At 46.8% G+C, this 13,625-nt stretch overlaps 1 protein-coding gene and 1 pseudogene across 1 annotated transcript in view; both read left to right on the top strand.

Annotated features, from left to right (window-relative positions):
• The window catches only part of IPO8 (importin 8), a 737,162-nt gene that overhangs the window by 335,162 nt on the left and 388,375 nt on the right, over window positions 1–13,625 (top strand). The gene's annotated exons all lie outside the window — the stretch shown is intronic.
• Window positions 1,661–2,488, top strand: LOC144769735 (homeobox protein Hox-D13 pseudogene; annotated as a pseudogene).

The raw sequence follows: 13,625 nt of genomic DNA, 5'->3' as shown, positions 1-13,625 counted from the left end.
CAGGATCAACAAGTTATGGGCAGTTACAGGCGCCGGGAGTAGAGCGCCCATGTTCTCTTTCTCAAACTCGGCAACGTATCCCCGCCACTACCTCCTCAAAACGTAGAGTGATATAGATTCTCGTCTGCGCTGTCCCAAGGCGCTACGAAGGGAACCCAAACCAATCAGTTGGCACAATAGACTGTACACATTCTCATAAAATCTCTCTCCAAGCCTTACCTTTCGGTGCCATGTTCCTCTTCCGCAGTAGCTGCTCGCAGGTCAGGTTCCAGGCGCTAGCATTGCCGCTGTAGCTGGCGGGGGGCATAGCGCCCTGACGACACAGCAGGTCCATCAGGGCGCTGTTGTTTTCACCCAGCCTCAGGAGGGAGCTCGAGTTTTCCCCTATCCTCAGGAACTCCATGGCTCTCTCTTCTCAAAGACCACAAGTTGTCAACAACAAGTTCAAAACCAAGAGAAATTAAAATATTGACGATATTGTCTCGGGCAGGAGGCGGGCGCTGCTCACTCCGGCCAGCTCGAGGGAGGGAGAGAGGGTTAATCCAGCCTGAAGCTTCAAAGTTCTTTCACGGCTCGCGACTGCAATATGTCTTTTTTGGGTTTCGCCTGCCAAAAGCCTGCGCTCTGCGCAGGTTTTCAGCGCAGGTGAAATCCTTTGTTGACTATAAGGAGTTCGGGAACGTCCCCCGGCTCTCATTGGCTAGCTCCATAAATGGAGGCTAGCCATTGAGTGCCGGATCTGTCCGTCAAGGCCGGACCAGATTCGGGGGCGTTCCCGAGATTTTTTCCCTGGGCGGAGTTACGTTTTTTCCGTTCCCTTCCCTTTCACTGAAAGTGATTTCAGATGCGCTGTCCATTCCCGCCCCCTCTGTGTGCCTTTCCGCCCCCCCTCGCTGTCCTGTGCACGTTTCCCGCCGTCCGTGTCCTCTCCCGCCCCCTCCCGCCCCCTCCCGCCGTCCGTGTCTTCTCCCGCCCTCCTCCCGCCGTCCGTGTCTTCTCCCGCCCTCCTCCCGCCGTCCGTGTCTTCTCCCGCCCCCTCCCGCCGTCCGTGTCTTCTCCCGCCCTCCTCCCGCCGTCCGTGTCTTCTCCCGCCCTCCTCCCGCCGTCCGTGTCCTCTCCCGCCGTCCGTGTAGAAAGTGAGTTGATGGGAAACACGTAGATGTATCTGTAGCTCGTGCAAGGGTTCGTACCTTACAGTGAAGGGAAAATAGGCTCTGAAATCTGATAAAATCGTCAGAAGTATATGCCGGATGTGGGTAGTCCTTGTGCTGGAGGCAAGAGCCCTCCTTGTGATGGCGGGTGGTGGTTGGGGGCGAGGGGGGGCAGAGTGCTGGAGGCCTCAGTGTTGGATAGTGGGTTGGGGGCAGACTCCTCTTGCAGGAGGGCCTGTGCGCAGGGGAGTGGGCCCAGATCACCTTGTGTTGGGGGTTGAGGGCAGAGATTCCCAAGCGCTTCAGGACCACGTTGCCTCAGACGGCCAATGGCCTTGCACTTGGCACGCTGCGCACACATTCCTCCTACTCCCCTCTCCCTCCCTCTGGCTGGAGGTTAGTTTTTATCACCGCACCGCGGTGACCTAACCTGCTTGGGGGGATGCCTGGCTCTGCCATGCCTGGCCGGGGGTGGAGGAGAGAGCCGTGCGCAGGCCCCTGAGAGGGACATGGACGGGCTCCGAGCGGAGGGCACCTCTTCCAGCGGCCAGGCCCGGGGCTTCCTCGCCTCCCCCAACGTCTTCGGGCCCACCACTGGCCGAGCAACATCTGGCTTCGCCTTCTCCGGCCCGGGGAGGTCGTCCGGCGCTGCGCGCTTGGACTCCGGCAAGGATGGGGCCGGCGCGCCCTCCCTGGGCTATGGCTACCACTTTGGGAACGGATACTACAGCTGCCGCATGTCGCACGGGGTGGGGGTGCAGCAAAGCGCCCTGAAGCCCTCGCCTCATGGCGCCTTCCCGGTGGAGAAGTACATGGACGTGCCCGCCTTGGGCAGCGGGGCGAGCGCGCAGGGCAGCGAGGGTTCCTCGCGGGCCAAGGAAGTCTCCTACTTCCCGGGGTACCCCGGGCCCTACCAGCCCATGCCCGGGTACATCGACGTGGTGTCCGGCTTCGGGCCGGGCGAGCCCAGGCACGAGGCATACATCCCCATGGACGGCTACCAGTCGTGGACCCTGGCGAACGGCTGGAGCGGCGGCGTGTACTGCGCCAAGGAGCAGCCTCAGGGCGCGCACTTCTGGAAGTCATCCTTCGCAGGTGAGGGCTTTTATCCTTCTCATGGACATGACTGGGGCAGCTGCATCTGTCTGGAAGATAGAACGGGGCGCTTTTGCCAAATCCCATTACAGCTCATGGTAAGAAACTGACGAGCAAGGCAGATGCGTGGGTTCACATGGAGGCTGTATACACGGTATGTGAGTGCGTGATGTGGGGTGTGTCTGTGTGTATGTGTGTGCGGTGTGTGTATGAAATGGTCGTGTTTGCGTGGTGTGTGCATGGTGTGTACATGGGATATGTGTGTGCGCAGTGTGTGTTTGTGCATGGTATGTGTGGGGTTTGTGTTTTTATATGGTATGTGTGTTTCGCGTGTGTGATTATAGCTGTGTGTGGACATGATGTGTGTGGACATTGTATGTGTGCATGGTGTTTATGTCCGTCTGTCTGTCAAGGGGGATGTTTTAATAACGGAAGTTATGGGCCACCAAAACGTCCACGGGAACACACATGCGCGCGCACTCGGCGTATTTCATTGCAACTCTCAGAATGATTCCCGTAATCACATCGCGTCCGGAGAGCTTTCCTCTGGGCTGAGGGTTTCTGAATCCCATGTGAAGTTTGACAAGTGCACACCACGACACTGCGCTTGACATGCAAACAGCGCCTCGGTTAATATGTGCTTGGAGAAGCCTCCCCACACACTGGCACATGTCGTCAGACGCCACGGAGGTAACAACAGGGGTTGCGCCGCGATTCCTGAATTTCATCAAGTATAAATTATGTGCACTACAACTCGCTTAAGTGCCGGCGATTTATGTGCAGGGAGGCATGCCTTTGATCTCCCATCTGCCCTCCCAGGCGCCTTTCTATTCTCGCCCGTGCTACACGCTCCGGACAAATTCAAACATTGAAACTTTGCGACCGCCACACATATTACAAGACTTTTCTGGAACTCAATTGCTTTTACTTTGGGCTTTTGTTCCGGGGCAACCTTTATCAGTGGATCTGGTGTAAGAAAGCAATGTCACTCTGACATTTTCTGGAAATGAATGTGAATGCGATTCTCTTAGAAAAGCCGAAGTTCTTTCGCATCTGTTGCATGGCAATCAATGCATATTGTATGTACATTTTCTTGCGTAACTGCAGTTATTCAGACACCGGATATTCGTGAAAGAATAAAGTATGTATATCAGAATAAGGGCAATTTATTGTTCTTAGTGGACACTGAAATAGCAGACCACGCATTTCTGTTTAGCCAAGTTTATTACATTATATGACTTTGAGCGAAATAAAAAAACACATGTACATCGAACGTTATTAAATACAACACATGTTTACGTAAATTAGTATTTCCTGCTTTTAGCTATCGCTGAAATAAAAGTCAGTACAATTTATCTGTTTTTTAGCAGTAAGAGCATTAAAAATAGCCCAAGATAGTGTCCCTAAATTAATTTTTAAAAAGTGCAGTTTAATTAAAAGCAGACGATGGCTGTCCATGAAACGGTAATCCACAGGGTTTCTTCCAATTTGTGAAGTTTGATTTCGGGCCTCGTTTTATCTTAAAATATAAACTATATTTTTACTCAAATCCGTTCATTTTATTAGGTGTTTCTAGTGAAACACTAAGGAATATATGTTGCTTTGTTGTTTCAAACAGTGCACCCTGTGAAATGGTCGTCAGTGAAATAGTACATTATCGGCTTTGTTCTGGTTTGTGCCATTCACTTTTCGGTGACAGTTGTCAGTGGAACAATACACTCTATTTGGTTACAGTGGGTGCAGGTTATGGTTGCTATCAGGGTATTTCGACAGTATCTTGGTGCTGAGAGGCAGTAAGAGTGTGTAAAATACAACTCAAGAATCCTAACCAAGAAACAGGACAGGTCTTCCTACCTCTCTGTGTGCACTGAAAAGGCCCTGACATGTCCTGACACATTTAGCTGCTGGTATTCTGATTCTCACATTTTGGTTGGCAATGAAACATATAAACAATTCGTGCACGTAATTGTTATATATTAGTTAGTGAAAACAAAAAAACTAAATATTTTGCTTAAATTCGTGCAGTTTATTATTAGGCGAAGACGTCAGTCAACTAAGAAATTACATTTTAGTGCGATTAGTGCGGTTTATGATGAGGTGTTGGGTGCCAGTGAAAAAAAATAATATTCATTTTGCTGCCATGTGTGCAGTTTATACAGAGGAGGTAGCTGCCACTGCAGTATTAAACTATATTTCATGTACAATTATTTCAGTGGGTGCTCAGTTGAGGTGTTACTAGTGAAACAGTAAATTGACTTTTGTATACATTTTGTGCAGTTTAGGAGGTGTGTGTTCTCAAGCTAAAAGCTAAATATTGTGCAACAGTTAGTGGTGTTGGATGGTTGTTACTGAAGCAATAACATGTATTTTATACATTAGAGCAGTTCAATACTTGGTCTTGGTATACACCCAATATGCTTTTTGGGTTTCGCCTGCCGAAGGCTGCGCTCTGCGCAGCTGAAATCCTATGTTGACCATAAGGACTTCGGGGACGTCCCCCGGCTCTCATTGGCTAGCTCCATAAATGGAGGCTAGCCATTGAGTGCCGGATCTGTCCGTCAAGGCCGGACCAGATTCGGGGGCGTTCCCGAGATTTTTTCCCAGGGCGGAGTTACGTTTTTTCCCGTTCCCTCCCCTTTCACTGAAAGTCTGTCCATTCCCGCCCCCTCCGTGTGCCTTTCCGCCCCCCCCCTCGCTGTCCTGTGCACGTTTCCCGCCGTCCGTGTCCTCTCCCACCCCCTCCCGCCGTCCGTGTCCTCTCCCGCCCCGAATGACGGGAGAGAGGGGAGAACAAAGGAAGGAAGAACAAGCATTTACAATGCAACGGTTTCGCCTTTGGAAAAGTTAGAGCTATTGGCAATGTAAAGGACAATGCCATTTATTTATCTGTTTTCAAAACCAACACATAAATACAAATGTTGTCATTTACAATGCCAATAGCTCAAACTTTTCCAAAGGCGAAACCGTTGCATTGTAAATGCTTGTTTTTTATTCTCTGCATTTTTCGCTTTTAATTTAAGCAAACTTTAATCATTTGAATGGCTGGCGCTGCCTGACTTCACGACTCCCTGGGGGTGGCCCCCCTGCCCCTGGCTCTACTTTCCTCCAGTCCTTCAGATCTGTTTCCGCAAAATAAAATACAGAGAACAGGGGACCCCAAAAGTGCAAAACCTTCTGTGAGCTTTCAAGCGATTCACACCATTTTGATATAATTAGTAGGGAATATAGTAAGCCTACCCAGGATGTGTAAAACCTGTCCCTTGTTCTTGATCCACCCCTTACGCCGTGTCTTACTTGACCGCCTGCGTTAATGACCCATCCCCACTTCCTTTGGCGCCATTTCTATCCCCCACCCCTTATTAGCTTCTGCATCCCGCCATCCCACCAGAGCCAAAACCCCAGTCAACTTCCCCGAGACAGCGCCTAATGACGTTTTATGCATCCCGGCTCAATTACTGTCTTCAAGTATCTACAACGTGAACTTTCCCTCTTGGCCTCTGCTGTGCGCCCTTCATAGCCAACCAGTTCATCCACAATCCATCCTTAATTCCATCATGCCTTTAGTGCTTATTCACCGTCTAGTGCCATCCACACGACATGATGGGCTCTGAATGTAATATCCACTCTTTCCTCCATTCCTTCCGTATCGCCGCCTGTCCTGCCCCCCACCCCTTCGTCCCTCCCCGAGCCCCCCCTCCCTCCCAGCAGAGCCCCTAACCTTCACACCCCGCAGCTGATTCTCCTCGTCTTACCAATTCCTTTCCTCTGCCGACCCCCTTTTTCCTGCCACTTACCCCTTACGCCGGGTCTTCTGTGGCTGCCTGCGTTGGTGCCCCATCCCCCCAATCCCTTTGGCGCCCTTTCCTTCTAGCACAGTTTCTCTTTTGCACCCTGCTATCACCCCGAGCCCAACCACCCGTACATTTCACTGGGACCGCTCTTAATGACATTCTGTGCCTTAATCGCTCCATTTACTGGTCGCCGCTGCTGGGAGCCCCCACCAGCTCCATACTCACAAATATATGCCTAATCCCTCCAGTATACCATTGCGTGCCTCTTCACCAACGAGTGACCTCCAACAATATGATGTTGCTACACTTCCCGTTAAACGATAACTTTCACAATTACTTGCCACCCCGCGATGTCCTTGCCTGCGTGCAGCACAAGACCCCTTGCCCCTACTCCGCCCATCACCAACCCCCAAGCTAGCCCAGGACCGACCCCCACGGTCCCGGGCCAGTGAAGCCAGCACAAAGAACACCAGCTGCCCCCCCTATCCTCCGACACCCCTTGCTGTGCTTCTCTCCCCTGCTGCACTCTCCTGCTCTCTAGAGATGTGGCCTAACGACCAGAGCTGCCATCTAAGTCACGTAAATACAAAACATGTTGCATTCCAAACGTGTCAAATTCGCGAAAGTTATAACTATTGGCGTTGTAAATGACAAAGATATCAATTTAGCTATTTAAAAAACCAACAAATAAATAAAATATTTGTCATTTACAAGACCAATAGCTCCAACTTTTCTAATGCGAGACCTATTGCATTTCCAATGCTTGTTACCTCTCCTCTTATTTACAGTCTCATAGCCTTCCTGCCTCAGTGTGGTGTTCGCCCTCAGCACAGCACCGAATCTGCTCTGCAGGAGGCGGAGGAAGAACTTGAATGGACTCTGGACAGGGGGGAACCGCAGCAGTGATCTCGCTAGAATTCCTTAACAGGCTTGTTAGTCCCTCCTTAGTACCGCCTTGTCTTCATTTGTAACCTCTCATGAGGACGGGCCCTTTTACTTCAGCTGTTACACGGTATGTCTTATTTAGTCTGTTAGCACTATTTTCTTTAATGCATTTCTCCTACTGCAGGCATGACATACTTTCCTGCAACTTTCAGCGCGCCTTGCGTGCTTTCACTTTCCAAGTAGCCCGCGACAATGGCGGCCGAGGTCTCGCATTTACAAGAGTTTGAGCTTTTGGCATTGTAAATGACAATGCCTTTTATTTATCGGTTTATTATCAAAACAGATAAATAAAAGGCATTGTCATTTACAATGCCAATAGCTTAAACTCTCTCAAATGCGAGACCTATTGCATTGCAAATGCTTGTTTTTTCTGCCATTGGGTTCAGATGTACACCAAGGGGGCTCGAATTTTTTGTGTTCCTTGCCCTTTTCTTTTGCTCTACACCGTTCAATTTCAACATACCGTTTCAGAACAACAGTCTGCATTTTGACCATTTTCTGTTGTGCTATTTCATCAGACTACTTCGGAGGAATGCCGACTACCACTCAATGCCCTATATGCCGGGGGCCTCCCTGTGCCCTTCTGGGATCGGGTATTCTCTCTCGACCGTTGACATCTAACAATGCAGACTCGATGTGGGTGATGGAATAAACACCCTTCCAACATTGCAAATGCTGCAACTTGAAGTATCCATGGTGAGATCACCACACTATCTGTAATCTGTGACTCTGTCCTTACCAGGACGACGTCTCCTGCAAGTACTGACTTGCCTTCTGCTGGGAAAAAACTCTAATATACCATAGAGAGAAGTATTTTTGCTACCTCAAGATGCACCCACAACCATCCTCTAAAACGCTAGACATTTAAAAAAAAGAAATCCCTTTAGCTCCCAAGAAAGTGATGATGCAGGTCCAGCCAGAATCTCGGCAGACCAGCCCATGCCCAGCCTAGAGACTGCATCCTTGAGAAAGTCCCATTGTAAAAAGCGAAAGGAAGACTTTGACACACCAAAGATCTCTGGCCCTCAAACCAAGAAAAAGCCTATGGTCGTGAGTACTACATCCATCGTCGAGAGCTACATCACCTAGTCAGGGTCGCATAAAAGGTCTCATGCTGAGTTAGGGCACTGCTCCCGCAGAGTAGGACATTGAATCCCTAGCACAGATGAAAGACACTGCTGTCCCCAGGGCCAATGCCATCTTTATTTAGCCAATTCTCAGTTGAAGGGCTTCAAGCTTCACCAGCCATCAAGCACTACCCAATCCAGGGGCATCGAACACCCTTGCCACACCCGTAGTTGATGCAGAAAGCAGCACTGAATTCAGCGCCAAAGGTCCCATACAAGCCAAATGCTTAGTCAACAGCTGGATCCGGAGAATTGGAGGCACCGATTCTACAATGACTCCAGATGGAGCTTAACACCAGGAAGGAGCATTTCTTATTAACTCTACCACCTTGAAGATATTGACAAAACCACCTCAGCCGAAATCCTCAGACACTCAGTTGCAAGAGAACTCTCCTCAGAACCTCCTTTAGAGCCGACACTGAATAAACGCAAGGACAGCGGCACACGCGCACTAACATATGGTCCTCCACCACCTTTGTGTTGTATGACATTACCACGCATGCCTTCACCACGCATTTAATAGCATGCAACTACCTTTTTCAACGTATGGCATTAAATAGTGGACCTTTACCACACATTTCTGTGGTGTGTGTAAAAATATTTGTATGTGTTTATGTGTATTTATACACACATATATATGTATGTGATTGTAGATACACACACTCAATTATATGTTTCTTAATTATTTTTGGGGAAAACCCCCCATCCAAACCACCCCTCATATATTTCTTTTATTTTTGGGGGATTCCCCCCCTTTTTTTCCTACGTACCCCATTTCATCTCTTTCCTACGCTGTACCCTAAAATTGCCTTTACCTCCCTTTACTTTTATGTACCCTTAAACCTTAAAATCACACTTACCTTCCTTTACCCACTCCTAAACCCTAAAATTATCCTTGCCTCCCTTTACTCCAACTGACCCCTAAACCCTAAAATCACAGTTGCCTTCCTTTACTGATGCCCCCACCTAAAACACCTTTTTGTAAAATAACATAAAAGTTACTTTTTTTCAAAACCCAAAAAAATACCTGCCTGGTAAAGGTAGATATACTTACCTGAGTGGTAAAGGCATCTGTGGTAAAGGCTATTTCCCCTCACCTTTGCCACCAACTCACGCACATCGCCTCCTCAGCCTCCATCACAGTTACCTTATGGGTCATAAAACTCCTGGTTTGATCCAGAGAGCAGCAGCATAGTACTACATAGAGAGGAAAACATACCTAATATTCTAACTTAATCCTGCTGTGGGCATACTGGTTTTTTAGGTCTCGCACCTGGCGATACAGCGCGAAGCGCTGTCGCCAGCGAGACCTATAGTCGTCGGCTATGCTTTCAAGGGCTTAAAGGGAGACAGGAGATGGGCACGCGCATGCCGCAGGCCACATCGGATCGGACTGGATATGTGGACGCGCGCGCCGTGCGCATCTCCTGTCCCCCTTGCAAGCTCCTTGCAAGCACTTTCACTTTCCATGCCCAAGACGTGTCAGCGCACTGGTGTGCCCCACTCACAGGGCTGCTGGGCAATGCGACGCCGAAAAACACCCCGCCTCTCTACTTTCACCCGGGCCCCCTCCTGAGACCCGGGACTTCTCTGGATTTCCACCGCTACCGCTGGGCTCTCCCTCCCTCATGGGAGCCCTGCATCAATGAGCAACACCGGCCTCTTCCGGCCGCGTCACAGGCCCCGCCCATGTCACGGGCAAGGATGCCTGACTTCCTGGTTTCGCCCCCGCTGCAACAGTGAATTTGTGCTTGTTTAGGGTAAGTAATCACGTTAGCTGGAGGTCGACAAGCCATCTGAAAGTTTTACTTTTCCTGCAGTTTACAATTTTACTACCACCGTTTGTTCTTTCACTTTCTCTTCCAATGTCTTGCTCTCTTCCCTTTTACCATACGGTGACACAGTATTTCCACTTTCACTGACTTCTGAAAGTTGAAGTCTTTTTTTTTTAGTTCATTAGGTCTCCAGTGCCAGATTACAATTGTACATCAAATGAAAGCATAGGGCTGAAGCTGTATGGACAGAACATCAGGTTTGGAAGATCTGTCACTGGCTAGGCAGCTGCTGTTTTCATTCATACAAGTCTGATATTTGTGATCGGTAAGCTGGAGTGGCATTCAGCCACAGTGGCTTCTGTCAGTCATCTGCCACCCCTACTCTGCTCTCTCCCATCACTCCTAAATTTTTGTCAATCATGCCACATGGCACCAACACCATCTGCGGCCATCCGGCATTGCACACCACAAACGAAGAGAGTCATGCAGAGGTTGGTGGGACTTCGCAGATAACATAACCCATTTCGAGGTGAGGAAATACAGGTGGAGCCTCAGCCTGCTGAAATCCAGAGGACTGCACAGTTACTGTGGCTGTCATCCTGCTCTATTTAGGTTGAATACCAATACTGGCTATCCCTGCCTGGAATCGCTACGTGGGGCATGGTGGTCCCAGACAAGGAAAATAATCGAAGGTTCTGACGTGCAAGAAAAAATCTTCCTGTATGTCAGGGCCATTAGTTTTTTTGTCTTTCACAAACACAATACACTAATAAAAAAAATGAATGTACTGCTGGGGAAGAAAACATGACAGCCGCAAGAAATTCAGCTCGGCTCTACCAGTGGATGCATTTAAAGCAGAGGGATCTAGCCAGGAAAACCGAGATCTCTCCTAGAACATTCGCTCCTTCTCCAGGGAGGACAGAAGCCAGGTCCTCTACAAGTCAGCGTGCTGCCCACCAGGGTTTAAATGACCCTGTAAATTGTGTGGAAGTATTTGAATGAAGGATGTCATTATTTTCAGCTTAACGATTCTAATATTAGGCGTTAAGCACCACCATGACAAAGATTTCTAGAATGAAGTAATGCATTTATTATGAGAAACTGTTAAACGTTATTTTGTGAAATACATTAGTGTGAAACATTAATTCAGAATATCAAAATGTGTTGAGGGAGGGCAGCAATCGTTTTGTACAGCACTCCCACAGTTACTTATCTAAACACAGGAGTGGTTGGGGCGGGAGGGAGGATGCTAGGTTTCAAATATTTTATATTGGGGGGCAAGCACGTGGCGTGTAGGGGATTTGAGCATCTAATGTCACTCTGTCTTTGGTGGAAATCTCATTGCACCATCCCTTTATCCTAAAATACACAAAACAAGCATTTACAATGCAATAGGTCTCGCAATATTAAAGTTTGAGCTATTGGCCTTGTAAATAACAATGCCTTTTATTCCCTTGCATCGGTGCGTAAAAAAGCACTTTGTACTTATAATCTGTGCTTATGAGAAGCAAGGCTGGCAGTCTCTTTTACTGCCAGCCTTGCTCATCGTAAGCAAGGACTATAAGTTCAAAGTCCGTGTTGATGCACCGATTGCAGGTTTTAAAAACAAATGAATAAAAGGCATTGTAATTTACAATGCCAATAGCTCAAACTTTAATAATGCGAGACCTATTGCATTGTAAATGCTTGTTACCCGCAGCTTTGGTGATTTCTTATAGTGGAGCATGCCTGTCTTCTTAGCTCTTTTGTCTTTTCTGTTCTATGCAAGCAGGACCTGTAAAAGGTTTATTTCGCTATGCTGTATTCCAGTTTTTATTAGGGATCCTGCATCACCGGCCTACTGTTTCTATGAATCTTTTTTTTAAGTATGAATTAGCAAAACCTTGTATGTAAGTCACGTTTTATGAGTTGGTCCAGTCAACTACTCTGTGCTATCTCGCATTTCGATTCACAAATGATGCACTTAGTACTCAGATACAAACAGTCAGAATTGTACACTATTCTGATAGCTTAACAGATGTCAGCAAAATCTAGTACTCAGACAGTCGTCAGTTGTTGCTGGGCCTCACGGCAGATTTTTTAAAATGACGAGTTCTTGTGCCAGAAAAGATGATGATGATGCTTCATCACACCCTAAAATTAAAAAAATATTATTCAAATTTCTGTTTATAGTTGTCATACAAATTGTGTAACAGTGTTCAATGGTGACAAACTTTCATTAAGATGTACTGTTGTTCAACTGGAAACGCTTATGTATTGGGAGTCTTTGTAGAAGTCTTATACCTTTAAACTCTCCAGTTAACATTTTCTGCCATATTTAAATCATTAGTTCAATCATGCCGGCTTTGAAAATATGGATTTAGAACAGACTTAAAACGTTTTTGTAACAATGGTTCTCCGATTTTAGCATTTTGTGTTGGTTCACGGGTTACCTTCCCATCTTCTGTGACTTATTGGTTGGATATGCAGTATTTCTCCTGTATTGGGTCTTTAATAGATTCACATGCTGTCGTCGAATGGGACTCCCACAATTTATAGTTGGTCTGTATGTGTTAAAAAATATACTGTTTCGTATCCTATTTGCATAATTTAAGAAGAACTAAACTTCAGCCAATCAGGATGCAGCACCCTGATAACCACTCCCCTCTTTGGCTACCATACCTCGACTTATCTACCACATTTTGTGTGATGGTAGTCTCCCTGAGCTCTGCTCAGTCTCCTTCAGAAGAAAAGCTATTTTCGAGATTTTCTACAGAAATGGAATATAATGGGGCACCTTGGAATAATAACAGATTGTGGTAGCACTGATGTGTATATTCTGCAAGGCATATACCGCTGTGGATGATGCAGTTTACATTTTTCATTAGTCTGGCTTGAGTTTTAGTAGTTACATTAAGATTGTACAGATTTTCAAACTATACATTTCAATTTTTACTAAAGTAATTTCCTGCAGCATGATGTGTTGCTTTCAGTAAACCTCTCGAGGATGAATTAAACCTTATGAGGTGGTACTGATTTTTAATGCTGCAGAATTTTTCATTTGCTGAACTATCCTAGCACCTAGTCCAAGTAAACTGCAACCCCTTACTGCACGCTGCCGATCTTTGTAGTCACACGTTTCAAAAGCATCAATACTGATGGTGGACAACGTTATTCAAGGTGTCCTATTGACATTGTTGCTTTCACTAAGAGGTCACAAGTGGCATAAATGTAGGCCTTCCAGAGTGTATGGTGACAGTCTGAGGCTTGAGCTCTAATGACCTGGAAATATCTACTCAATGATTTCCACTGAAAGTGTCACTTAACCTTCTGATCCCGTGCTATAATTAAAACAAACTTGTAGACCCTTCTGAGAGTCCATCTCTAAAGAACTTTTATTAGAAATGTATTGTTTAGTTTTGATTTGATTTTAACACAACATTTGTTTGACATCTTAATAATAATATCATCTTGAAGTCCTTACCATTCCAGAGGCAGCGTATTCTTTGCATTTTTGCATTTCAGCTGTAGACAACACTGGTTACATTGTGTACCTTTTTTTTTTTTTTTTTTTTAAATGTGTGGCATTGTATTATTACTCCTCTGCTACTAAATAGTAGTTTGTTGATGAAGTGACCATGTTATGGTACAATAGTCCTGCTGCTGTAGTTTCTAGTCTAAAGAAATGCGCATGTATAATATCTGAAAGTCTAAACGTTCTGAATGTATATGCCAAAAGATAAACTGATTGATTGTTGTGGT

This window comes from Lissotriton helveticus, chromosome 1_1 (assembly GCF_964261635.1).
Source record: "Lissotriton helveticus chromosome 1_1, aLisHel1.1, whole genome shotgun sequence".
In the NCBI taxonomy this organism is placed as follows: Eukaryota; Metazoa; Chordata; class Amphibia; order Caudata; family Salamandridae; genus Lissotriton; species Lissotriton helveticus.
This window is presented reverse-complemented; position numbering and strand designations above follow the sequence as displayed.